Below are 12,632 nucleotides of genomic sequence, written 5' to 3'. Positions count from 1 at the left end.
TTTAGTGTTTTTATCTCTGATTTTTAAAAAGTAATATACTCTTCTGTTTTATTTGTGTTTTCATAATCACTTTGAGGATCTTTCTCATTTGCTGGTCCTTTGGGGTTGGTTGGTTTGTTTGTTTCTTGTGAATTATCTGCCATGTTGTTCCAGATTATAGGCACAATCACAGCGAGTTCTCTGTCCTTTCCCCTCCAAGCAGGAAGGGGCAGCAGCCTGCGCTGGCTGATGAGAGTCAATTAATTGTTAAGTTTCCAAGAATTTTGTGAACTGGTTTTCAACTATGGGTAGCCCGGAATCAGCCCTGTGCAGACATTTAGGGTGCGACAGCCAGCAAATCCTGCAAATCAAGGCTCCCACTCCTGGAGAGCTGGGTTTTAAACCTTTCCTGGCACAGCACCGCCTCCACACATTCACATCTGGACAGAGCTTGGTCCAAAACAGCATCAGGGTGAAGCTGACCCATGGATGCAGGAGAGGCTGCCCCCCGACTCACTGACCAGAACTGGAAAAAGCCTGGGGGCTCTGTGCATCCTGCGCTCGGCACCTACTGGCAGACAGGGACAGCGTGCGGAGGACGGCCCCTAAGGGATGTTCTGCCGCTGGACTAGGTAGGCTTGGCAGGACACCCTGCGGAGTCTGTTCCCTGGCCCCTTTCTCTTCGGTGCTAGGTACAGCCAGCTGTGTCACTTGCAAGGCCCAGTGCGATGTGAAAACGCAGGTTCCTCATTCAAAAGGAATTCCTTATTCACCCATGATTTCTTTCTCTCCACCCCTCACAGCTTCCTTTATTTCCTATTTCGTGTCACGTTCTCTTGGACTTGGGGATTTTTGTGGGGTGAATGCCAAACCCCATAGTTGCCGGGGGTCTTGCCCGGTGACTTGGCACACAGGGCGTATGTGACTTACCTGATTCTTTGGGTGCCTGCACCCAGGATCCCACCAAGATCAAAGGCAGAGGTGCTCAGTACTTGGATCGGGGGTTAGGGCAACGGAGCACCTATCCTGGGGGTGGGAAGAGGTGGAGGGAGGTTAGCCGGTGAGTGAATCCAGGACCGTACTCCACTGACCCACCAGATCTCACGCGTAAAACACAAATGCAGAGATAAAATTAATTCAGAAATTCAAGGCAGCAACCAAACTTGCTTTAGACCCCAGGTGTGGAGGTGGTAAGTACTAACAAGAAAAATGGAAGCAAGGAAGGGGGAGAGAAAGTGTCAGGGGGTGATGCTGATGGAAAAAGGGCGAGTTAAGATTTTCAGTGTTGGGGTTTGGGAAAGTGACGTCTGAGCAAGAAGCTGAGGAGAAGGAGGGGACATGAGGCACCACAGCTGTCCTTAGTGTCACCTTCCTTGTCATCCTCCCCAGGGCTCCATCCGGATTACAAGGAGTTGTGAGTAGTGTGCAATGGCACAAACTGTTCGGTTAAAATCTGCCCGCGTAAGATTCAATTTTAGTTAGAAGTTATTTTAAGCTTTGAAAATGTCATATAAAAAATATTCTGGTTAGAATCCCCCTCTTTTTTTTTTTTTTTAAACTGTAATGTTTATGAATTCAGTTCTCCTTGAAACAGACACTTCATTTATTGTCATATTTTTGGAGACTTGGGAAAGTTATCTCTGGCATCTTCTGAGCATTAAACATTTTTTGCAATGATCTTTTCCCCTTCCTTCTTTCAGCTGCTCACTAGGGTTTCTTCCCCAAAAAGAAACAGAGTGTTAGATAATAAAAATGTAAGGTTGCAGGAAAAGGAACAAGAGCAATTCTTCCACATCAGGAAGTAGACAATCTGTCAGGTTGTTTGAAAAAGAAAATCCCCAAATAACAGTGCCTTCAATAAAGACGGATGTTTCTTTCCCATGTAAGAGATGTCTGGTGGAAGGCAGACCATGCATGAACTATATTTCTGCTCTACCATCCTCAAAATCGCCTCTTAGTTCAGGACAGTCATAGGAGCTCCTGCCATCACATCCACACTCCAAGAAGGAAGATCGGGTGAGCTGAATGGCCTGTTTCCTTTCTTTTGAGGGAAATTGCCATCAAATCCCTCATCACACACACACACACACACACACACACACACACAACCTCACTATAGGCTAGAACTTAATAACATGGCCCCACCTATCTACAATAAAGACTTGGAAATACAGGAAAAGCATTAGCCGAGTAACAGTTTCATTAGAAACTTGTGCTCTGTTGTTCCAGAGAGGAAGGAGAACGGGTGTTGGAAAGAGTCCCTAACAATGTCTGCCACAATCTCCACCCTCGTTTTTCTTTTCAAGTATAAGGGCTATAAATCTCAGGAAAATAAATCAACACCTAACTCCTAGGGCCAAGAGAAACTATATTTTAAAATGTTCTCATTCTAGCTTTTTAAAATTCAGATGAGAAATTCCAGTGGGGAATGTAGATTCTGTCATCTTTACTGCTTTTGTGTATGTCAACTTAAGTAGTCTACCATTTCGCCTGCTTTGGCGTTGTACAGTCAAATAAAAGAGGATTTCACTGTAGTTAAATAGAACTTTGTATTTTACAGGACAAAATAATTTTTTAAACATGCATTTGAGAAAGGAAATAATAATGGGCTGATTACAACGGTATTAATTTAAGTTCTAGGTCTGAGGTCCCAACAAAAGTGTTTCTGAATGGACATCTTACCTTTTGTTTTCTTCTCCTGTGGAAACTAATCCCCAACAAAAAAGCTCTTTTCTCTTGTTGACTCCTGCCACAGTAGGGCACCTGGTCAGGCAATCTTCTACAAGTAAGTGAGGCTTTCTGATGGAAAGCGAATGTATTTTTTTTTAAGTGGTCTATTTCTCAACTCTTTCTTTTTTTAAAAGATTTTATCTGTTTATAAGGGAGGGAGCGGAGAAGGAGGAAGGGGAGTGGCAGAGGACTCTCGGATAATGACCTGAGCCAAAGGCAGACACTTAACCCATGGAGTCACCCAGGCGTCATTCATTCATTCATTCATTCATTTGATGAATGAATGAATGAATGAATGATTCATTTATAAATAAGATTTTATTTATTTATTTGATAGAGGAAAACACAGCAAGAGAGGGAACACAGGCAGGAGGAGTGGGAAAGGAAGAAGCAGGCTCTCCACTGAGCAGGGAGCCCTATGTAGGGCTGGATCCCAGAACCCCCGGGATCGTGACCTGAGCAAAAGGCAGATGTTTAACTGACTGAGCCACTCAGGTGCCCTGTTTCTCAGTTCTTGAGCAAGAGTATACCTACCTCTAAAAGACTGATTTTCTTTCTTTCGCATGGTGACAGACATTGTGTCTCAACATAGCAACACAAGAAAAACGTCATGCTTCAGTTACAATGACCGTGGGCCACTATGTTATCAGGTATCTGTTGTGCAGGGTAACCTGGTGATTAAATTGCTAATGTTTTCTTCGTGGGGGGTTTTTCCTTCTGATGAGCGAAGCTTCCAGGAGTATTATGTTAGCACAAATCTACATGTCCTTTATGAATTTCTCTGCCTTATTAAAATATAGTTATCTCTGAGTTAGAGCTGGCTTCTTCACATAATTCTTTTCTACATAATAAAAGATTCTTCATCTCTAATCCTGATTTCAGGGATGGAAATCCTGCAGACAGACTCAGACCTATTCCATAAGACAAAATCATAAAAGGAAAGTCTCTTATATCCGCCAACTGTGGAAATATAGTTCAATTGCTTAATATATGAGGACGACAGGCATCAACTTCAGTGGAGGCCCCAACAAATCTTAGCTTTTTTTTTAAGATTTTATTTATTTATTTGACAGAGAGAAAGCATGAGCTCGGGGAGCAGCAGAGGGAGAGGGAAAAGCAGACTATTCGCAGAGGAGGGAGCCCAAGGTAGGGCTTGATCCCAGGACCCTGGGATTACCACCTGAGCCGAAGGCAGATGCCCAACCGACTGAGCCACCCAGGCACCCCAAATCTTACCTTTGGTGGTAAATCTTTTTAGTCTGAAGAGATGGTGCTGGAGAGATAACCTTTGTGGACTTAAACTTTTTCCTACTGCTTTAGGAAGACTGTTCCCGGTGACTGTCCATTATTTTACTGCAATGTGTTTGTACCACCTCTGACATCCGTCTTTCCTGAGTTTCAGCTCTAGAATGGATTAATGGAATTCTTTTTTATAGCATGAAATCATGCTGAAGTAACAAAGGGAAAATTCAGAAGTTTTCAAAATACATTGTCTTTGGGTGGGAAAGTCTTTGCTTAGGCAAAATAGCGATAGTTTTTGCCTCCAAGTGAAGTTCTAGAAATATGCATTCTTTTTCTGTTTTTAAGATTTTATCTATTTATTTTGGGGGGTGGGTAGTGAGCTGGAGGGAGAGGGAGAATCTGAAGCAGACTCCACGCTGAGTGCAGAGCCCGACGCGGGGCTTAATCCCATGATCGATACTGAGATCATGACCTGAGTCGGAACTAAAAACCGAATGACTGAGCCAGCCAGGCACCCCAGGAAATGTCCGTTCTTTTGCATGTCTTCTGCTATAGTGTCTGTTGGCTGGAGAACTTTTATTTGTCCCTCCAGATCCACTTGCTCTGTGCCCCTGGGGCAGACTGGACTGTGAGGGCTATGTCAATGGCTCCCTGGCTTTATGGCCACTGATTTGGTCTGGCCAGTGGGAGGCCCTATCCAGACACTGAAGGGAGGAGAGAGACACCAGGATGTTTACTCTGGCTGGTTCCTGCTGGGCTGCAGGTTGACCGTGGCTATGTTACCCTAGGAAGGTTCCTGCCAGGTGGGCCTCCCTACAAGGGCTTCCTCCCCAGGATTTAGTGGTGGCTCAGGGCTGTTTCACCATCCTTGTTTGTTTTCTTCAACCTCGCCCACACGTTTGTAAAGAATTTCGATTTTCCCAGTGGAGCATGCTGTTTCTGCCTGGGACACGGATAGGCGAGTTTCCTGATGACAACCCTAAGCCTGGGATAATAGTCATTTGGCTATGACTTGTTTGGAGAAAATATTTTCAACATGAATAAGATTGAAAGCAAGGCCTTGGACGATTTAAGTTTCTCCTGCTGTTTTTTTGTTTTTACCACTAGAGTTGAAATTGTTTACATTTTCACAAGAACGTAAAGAGGAAGGATGTAGTTCTGCAAGGTAGTTGTACAATTCAACGAGGTCTCAAGGCGGGTTGCTGACATCCTGCCAGAGCTCCCAGACCCTTGTGAGTGGTGGTCTTACCACTGTGATCCGGGGCCGATGTGTGTAGTACTGAGTGGGCTCTAAGATCAGCGTCTTCTTTCCCAGACCCACCTACCCTGCAGGCATGTGCACTCCAGCTCACTCTCTTATTGCCTTGCTTTGTTCCCCATTACTGTCCTGCCTGCTGACCCTAACTAACACTTCAAGGGGACTTGGGCAAGGCTCCTGAAACAAAGTGCTGTGGAGCTGATGCTAAGGACCCATCCCGAAAGGTTGCGTGAGAAAGTCACTCAGTTTGAGCACTCAGATTCACTCAGTGCGTCACTGAATGAGTTTGGTTTCAGCTTTGGTGCTTGTGCTATTTCTCATTTTCCCCCCAATTGGGAAGACTCTGGTCTCACAAATGCAATGAGGTCACTAATCTCTCATCCTTCTGGCAAATTCTATTTGCAAGAACTGCTTCTTGAAAAAAGTAATCTCAGAATGGAGAAGGCACTGATATTTAGTTTTAATCCACACATTTTATGAAAACCTTGGTAAGCAATGTGTTTTCTGGGTCCCAGCTTTGTCGAGGAAAAATTCTGGGGAAGGGTTACTGGGTTATAACTTCTGGAGCTTGTGTTCTAATTCCTAAAAAGAGAGTCTTGTAACCTTTCTGGCCCTTGGCTTTCCGTTTAATCACTGGAAATAATACTTATCTGTCAAAACTAATAAGGATAGAATAGGATGATGGATGGTAAAGTGCTATGAAAATTTAAATATCCTAGGGGCACCTGGGTGGCTCAGTTGATTGAGTGTCCTACTCTTGATTTCTGCTCAGGTCATGATCTCAGGGTCTTGAGATCAAGTCCAACATCAGGCTCCGTGCCCAGCAGGGCGCCGTCTGGAGATTCTCTCTCTCCCTCTACCCCTTTCCTCGCTTGTGCTTGCATTCCCTCTCTCTCGCAAACTAATAAATCCCTTTAAAAAAAGAGAAAATTTAAAAACTTTAAAGATACAGGTTATTATTGTTGCCTAAAAAATTATAAAACATAGCCTAAACCTCTGTTTTTTAACCTTTTTTTGTGTCATGAATGCCTTTAGAGAATTGGTGAAAACTTATAGACCCTCCCTCTGGAACTGCATAGGCCATTCAGAAAGTCAGAGGATTTTTTTTCTTTTCTTTTTTAATTTTTTGTTTTCAGCATAATATTCATTATTTTTTTCACCACACCCAGTGCCCCATGCAATCCGTGCCCTCTCTAATACCCACCACCTGGTTCCCCAACCTCCCACCCCTCGCCCCTTCAAACCCCTCAGATTGTTTTTCAGAGTCCATAGTCTCTCATGGTTCACCTCAGAGGATTTTCTTATGAAATTTCAAGGCATCTATGGATCTTTTGAAGCTCACTACATCCTGGACAAATTTCATAAACTAAATCTTGTTTTTTTAAAGGTGGTTAAGTGTAAAAGTGAAAGTGTTAGATATAATTTTCATCTGCATTCATTTATAAGGTTTGACAGTTAAAATTTTGCAAAAGATACTGCATAAGCTATATAAATTACAAACCAAAAAAAAAAAAAAAAGGAATCAAAGGGAAATATCAAACTATTCTGAGTTCTTGAATGGAATTTCAATGCATTAGATTTTGGAACTAGAAGAATGATGGTTGGAAATATCCTGAAGTATAAAAGAAAGAAAGCAAATTTAATTCATTCAATAAATATTTCTTGAGCACCTTTATGTGCCAAGAATCATTCTCAGTACTCTGGATTTAACTGTGAATCAAACAGTCAAAATATCTATAAATAATTATTAAGTAAGATCTATGCCTAATGTGGGGCTCAAACTCATGACGCTGAGATCAAGAGTCACATGCTCAGCCAGGTGCCCCACAGGGTCAAAATAACTCACATACAGAGATGATACTTTTTATTCGTTGTGAAAGCTGTTAAAACTCCAGGTAATATATGGATACCAGCCAGTGATTCCCTTAGTTATAGATTCATGTTTTACTCCTACATGGAACAACTGAATACTTTTTGTATTGGTCCTAAAACTACCTTTCTGTCTGACCGGCCCCTTTTTAAATATGTAGCTTATATATTGTAAATTTATAGCTACTATGAATACATTGAAGATAACCAAATATTGTGAACTTTATGGTTTCCTCCTAGCCGTGAAGCTATGATACTGACTATTCCCTTTGGTCCACAATTTGAATTTACCTATTGTTTTTTAAGCCAATGAGACCATTTGCTTGAATCACCAAGTATTTAGGAAATACTTGAATGGCATCATGAATGCTTTCAAATATTTTGAAATATTTTTAGACTGTGGTCTCTGAAATGAATGGAAGGAGAGGAATGAAAAATACCGTGTCATTCCTCACTCTTCAGATGATTTATCACTTTAGTGTTTGGCAAGGAGGCAAAATCGTTTCAATTTCATGAGCATTATATTTTTTTAAGATTTTATTTATTTGTTTGTCAGAGAGATAGAGAGAGTACAGGCAGGCAGAGAGACGGGTAGAGGCAGAGGGAGAAGCAGGCTCCCTGCAGAGCAAAGAGCCCGATGTGGGACTCGATCCCCAGATGCTGGGATCATGACCTGAGCTGAAGGCAGCCGCTTAACCGACTGAGCCAGCCAGGCCTCCCTTTCATGAGCATATATATAGTAAGACATGTAAGAAAGTATTAGACCCTAGATCAGTATGTTTATTTCAGCTGTGTGTATGTGTGTGTATTTTAAGTGTGCTGGTGGTAGCATTAACTTGTCAGCACTGAATGGGAAGAGGTTTGTTTATAAAAACTATAAACTGAGCAAAAATGCTTCACAAGAGGTTAGAGTTCAGGCACATTTAAGGTTGACCAGATATCAGTCCTGCTTTTCTCTTTTTCAGTTTCCTCAGTGGACCCATCCCATCCATCCTGTTCCCCACTATGCTCTGCCTCCCCTTCTCTCCTTGCTGAGCTCATTATACTTACCTGCAAAACACAGTCTTCCCTTTTTGCATTTGTACTTTCCAAGGGAATGGCATGGTTTGCTTAGTCTGTGTCCTATTTTGGAACATAAATAATTTGATTATTTTGTTTGGAGTTTGCCTTTGTCCTGAGAAATGGAGAAAATTCAAACTTCCCTAACTAGAGGTGGGTCTCAACCTTTTTTTAAAAAAAAGTCATGTCCGTATCAGAATAATTTCTTTTTTTTTTTTTTTAAGATTTTATTTATTTATTTGACAGACACAGATCGTAAGTAGGCAGAGAGGCAGGCAGAGAGAGAGAGGAGGAAGCAGGCTCCCCTCTGAGCAGAGAGCCCGATGCGGGGCTCAATTCCAGGACCCTGGGATCATGACCCAAGCCGAAGGCAGCGGCTTAACCACTGAGCCACCCAGGCGCCCCTCAGAATAATTTCTTAAATGCATAAAATAAATGAGGTAACTCTATTACAACTTAATTGGTTTCCTTGTTATCAAATACTTAAAAAAACTATAACATTAAGCACTTTTAAAATAACACATTAAATAAAAAGCTAGCCCCAGGTCTAATGGCCACCATGGTTTTACAGTTGTGGTGGGAATAAAGTGTATTTTGAGCCATCTGCAGTTATAATGTGTTCTAAGAAATCTGTGATTTCTGTTGGCGCCAAAGCCACAGGTTTGTTAACATTACTGTGGTTTGTTGACTTACGTTGATAATTAATGTGACTTCTTCATTTTGGTTAAATGTTAGTGGAAATGAAGATGTCTCTTCTTCCCATCCATGGTTACAGCCCCTACGGGGCACGGGGACCCCAGGTGAAGAAATTCTCCCCCTCTTCCCCCCACCCGTTAGCCCCTTGGTGCTGAGACCAGCACACAGCACAAGCCTGACATGGCATGATTCCTCCATAGCTGTTATCTGAAATAAGTAAAACACAAAGGGGGAAAAAGACATTTGTCCAATGCTTATGATTATTGCTAGGAATTTTTGCCTCTAATCTCATCGACCCTCTGATTAACTGCCAGAGTAACTCTGGATTTCTCAGAGGAGAGAATGGGGACTCAGGACAGCTACACAGCAGAGCAGAATTTAAACTCTGCTCTGTTTGACTCCAAAGTTCACATTCTTTCCACCCTCACATTGTTGTCTCTTACAAAACTTTTCTAGATCCAGAGAGAAAAACAAGGGAAGTCCTTTCAGATATCTGATGTCTCCAGACTTCTTACAAAGACTCCATACAACTTCAATTCTCTCATAACTCAGTGAGTCTAACTTATACAAGGATACCTAGGTGATGTTTATGAAAATTTCTTTATCTAGATGTAGAGTGATCTTGTTTCTATGAGCCTAAATTCTCACCCATGGAGACGAGTCAAGACCCAGCCTGGCCAGGACTTGGTTAAATCAAGTGAGCGGTATTCTGTTTGATGCCTTACACACATACCTGGCCCTTTCGTGAGAGATTTTATCCCAGTCAGATTTGTGGTTGGTGTCCAGGACAGTCACAGGATAATCCTATAATCCCGTATTCCTCAAAACAGTGTCATTTATTGCATAAAAATGGATCGGACAGCACCATTATACTGCATTTTCTACTGTAAAGAGATTTTTTTTTTTTTAAACTGAGGAATCATGTTGACCACATATAGTAAATGGAATATACTTTGCAGTTTATGCAACTGACATTTTCTGCAACATGGCTGAGAATCTGTTCTTGTAACAATCAATCCTTCTAGCATTTCTTTTTAGGGAAATTCACCAATTTTATAAAACCTGCTTTAGAGGTTTTATAAATAGGAGCATAGAACTCGAAGCAAACTAGACCTGCTGTCCCTCCGTTCAGCAGAGTGCCTTTCATTTTCCTTATTTGGAAGTGTCATCTCCCTTAGGTGACCTCTGAGGTCTGGGCTTCTCAACCTTGTCGGAGAAAGTGGTTCCTTGTTGTTTTTCTTTCTCTACTCTTCTTGGTTTGCTTCCTCACAACCTTTGCCCCGACATCCGTCGGTTCTCCTCCAGCTTCCCAGTCCAGCCCTGAGCAGGTGACCTGCGCCTGCTGCCAGCAGGAGGAGAAAGAGTATGGAGTCAGTGCTGTCACCTCTCTCCGATCAGAATCTCCCTCCACTACTGTTTTCTCACGTCTTCCTTTCCTTTTGTTTCTGAGAAAGAAAGGGCCCTTCTGCTTGTCCAGACAAAGCACTATGTTCTGGGTTACCTCCCTATTGGATTGGAATCACTTTTTTCTTTCTTCACCTTCTCTCTTCTGTTTACAAAAGTACACAGATATGCTCATTCTTTAAAAAAAAAATACGTAAAAGAAAACAAAACCTTTCCCTTATTCTTGTTACTCCCTGTGTCTATTATTATTATATCTCCTGCCTTCTTTGCATTGGCAAACATCTCGGACTGGTAGCCTATAATCACTGCTTCAATGCCCACACATGCCTTCAGCTTTTGAAATCTGCCTTCTTTCTCCACCATGCCACTGAGAATGGTTCTCCAGAAGGTCACTAAGCCTCTTGTTGGTCAAACCCAGTGACCTTTTCTCTGAAGTCTCTAGAATCAGACATTGTTTATTATCATGTTCTTGAGAATTGCTGCTGCTTTGGCTTTGAGAATATCTTTTTTCTTTTCTTTTAAATCTGTTTTTCTGACCAGTCTTTCCTCTTCCTTCAGAGATCTTGTTTCCTATTCCTGCACCTTTAGGGGTCACTTCTACATCGATAAGCTCCCGATGTTTATCTGCTTATCTCCAGCTCTGGCCTATCACATTTCAGACCAGCATTTCCCCTGCTTGCTACACATTTCCTCCTGAGCCCAGGAGCTGGACATACCTGATCTCTTCTTTAGTTCCTCTCCTGTGTTTCATATCAGCCAGAGTTCTCAGACTTTGGATTCTTTTGCTTCAGATTCAGACACTGGCAAACGCTGACCCTTCTCCTGCCACCTTATTTCATGTCTGCCCCCCCCCTTTCCATTCTAACAGCTACTTTGGTTTGGGGTTCTCGTCTTTTAATTGGATCTCTGTCCCTGCTTCTAGTTCTACCCTAGTTTGTCCCACAGACGTTCCAGGTTATATAGCTCCAGTACTGGCATTTTCTTGCTCAAAACCTTTCCATGGCTTTGAACTAGTAAAGGAATTAAGTACAGATGCATCATTTGGAATCCAAGACCTTCACAATAACTAAAATGGAAATTTCATTTTCTACAAGTTTTTGGGAAATACCCCAAAGCCAAAACAAACTAATGGTCAACAAAACTATACTGTCCCTACATTTTAGTTTAAGAGTTCTAAGAAAAAGAACTATTTTTTAAAAATAGCACATATTTTTTCCCCTAGCTTTAACATAGAGTCATTTTTGGATTTGCTCTTCCTCTCAATTACAAGGTAATTTTCATTTGAATTTACTTAGCACATTCCACCTCATATTATAATTGTGGCTATTTTTGTCTTGCTCTCTTTCCTATGCTGTAGTCTTTCAAACGCAGAATATATCTTACTCATCTTTGTGTACTTCTTGTTCTCTGGCACATGGTGCTTACTTCATGTTTGCTAACTTGAGTGAAGAGTTCATAAAGCCTTACCCCAACTATATCCCTTTAACAAAATCAACTACAACTCAAACTAAACAAAACCACTGCATTCTGCTGTTCTCATGGACTCCGAGGTGAGGTGGTTTGCAGCTGAGGTGCAGGAAGGGGAAGCTGGAGGTACTCAGAAGCTCTTAAAATACTTTCAAAGTGAAATGTTGGTTGAACCATTTGTTCTTACATAGTAATGTGGTGTTTAATCTACAGTTGTGTTAATTATGTTTGAGATTAAGTGTTAAGTTTTGTACGCAAATGACTCTTGCGGTTTAAACTCAATTTATTGACAAGTCCTTGACCAAATAATGTTCTGGGAATACGAGATTCTTGAAAATCTCTGTCACGGGAATGGCTGTGAAGAAGGTTGTTGGTGAGGGGTAGGTCTACAAGGTATTATTCAGTGGCTATAGTAAGGCTATACACATATCCTTAACTTTTCATGAGAATAATACCGCGAGTAGTTTTACCAAAAGAAGTCTCCCAGTTTCCCAAATCCAGTTAAATGCTCAGTAATTTTTCCTGTTGAAGCTGAAGTGTCCAATACCACTGGTAAAGCCCATCACAGTGCTACAGTTCTTCCACAGGTAACTTAAAGCGGTCTACGACTTTTCAAGAGTTGTTGCACTTTATGGTCTTCCAAATTCTTGAAATACAATTTTGAAGTGTGAAAAACTCAAGGCGAAGTCCCACTAACTAAGAAATACCAAGCTCTCTAGCTGGAAAAATTGGACAAACGGGCTTTAAGCACAAGGCTAAATGACTTATCTATTTGGCTATATTTAAAGTAAAAGAAGGGGCGCCTGGGTGGCTCAGTGGGTTAATCCTCTGCCTTCGGCTCAGGTCATGATCTCAGGGTCCTGGGATCGAGGCCACATCAGGCTCTCTGCTCAGCAGGGGGCCTGCTTCCTCCTCTCTGCCTGTGTCT

General features: G+C 41.9%; 1 long non-coding RNA gene across 1 annotated transcript; it reads left to right on the top strand.

Moving 5' to 3' along the window:
* The first annotated feature begins 2,716 nt into the window (after nucleotides 1-2,716).
* Nucleotides 2,717-3,519, top strand: LOC123388648. The gene is made up of 2 exons (XR_006603109.1): nucleotides 2,717-2,764; nucleotides 3,283-3,519. It is a non-coding gene; the product is annotated as an uncharacterized LOC123388648 (long non-coding RNA).
* Nucleotides 3,520-12,632: the final 9,113 nt, after the last annotated feature.

This window comes from Mustela putorius, unplaced genomic scaffold (genome assembly GCF_011764305.1).
Source record: "Mustela putorius furo isolate JIRA1106 unplaced genomic scaffold, ASM1176430v1.1 tig00003909_pilon_pilon_pilon, whole genome shotgun sequence".
In the NCBI taxonomy this organism is placed as follows: domain Eukaryota; kingdom Metazoa; phylum Chordata; class Mammalia; order Carnivora; family Mustelidae; genus Mustela; species Mustela putorius.
This window is presented reverse-complemented; position numbering and strand designations above follow the sequence as displayed.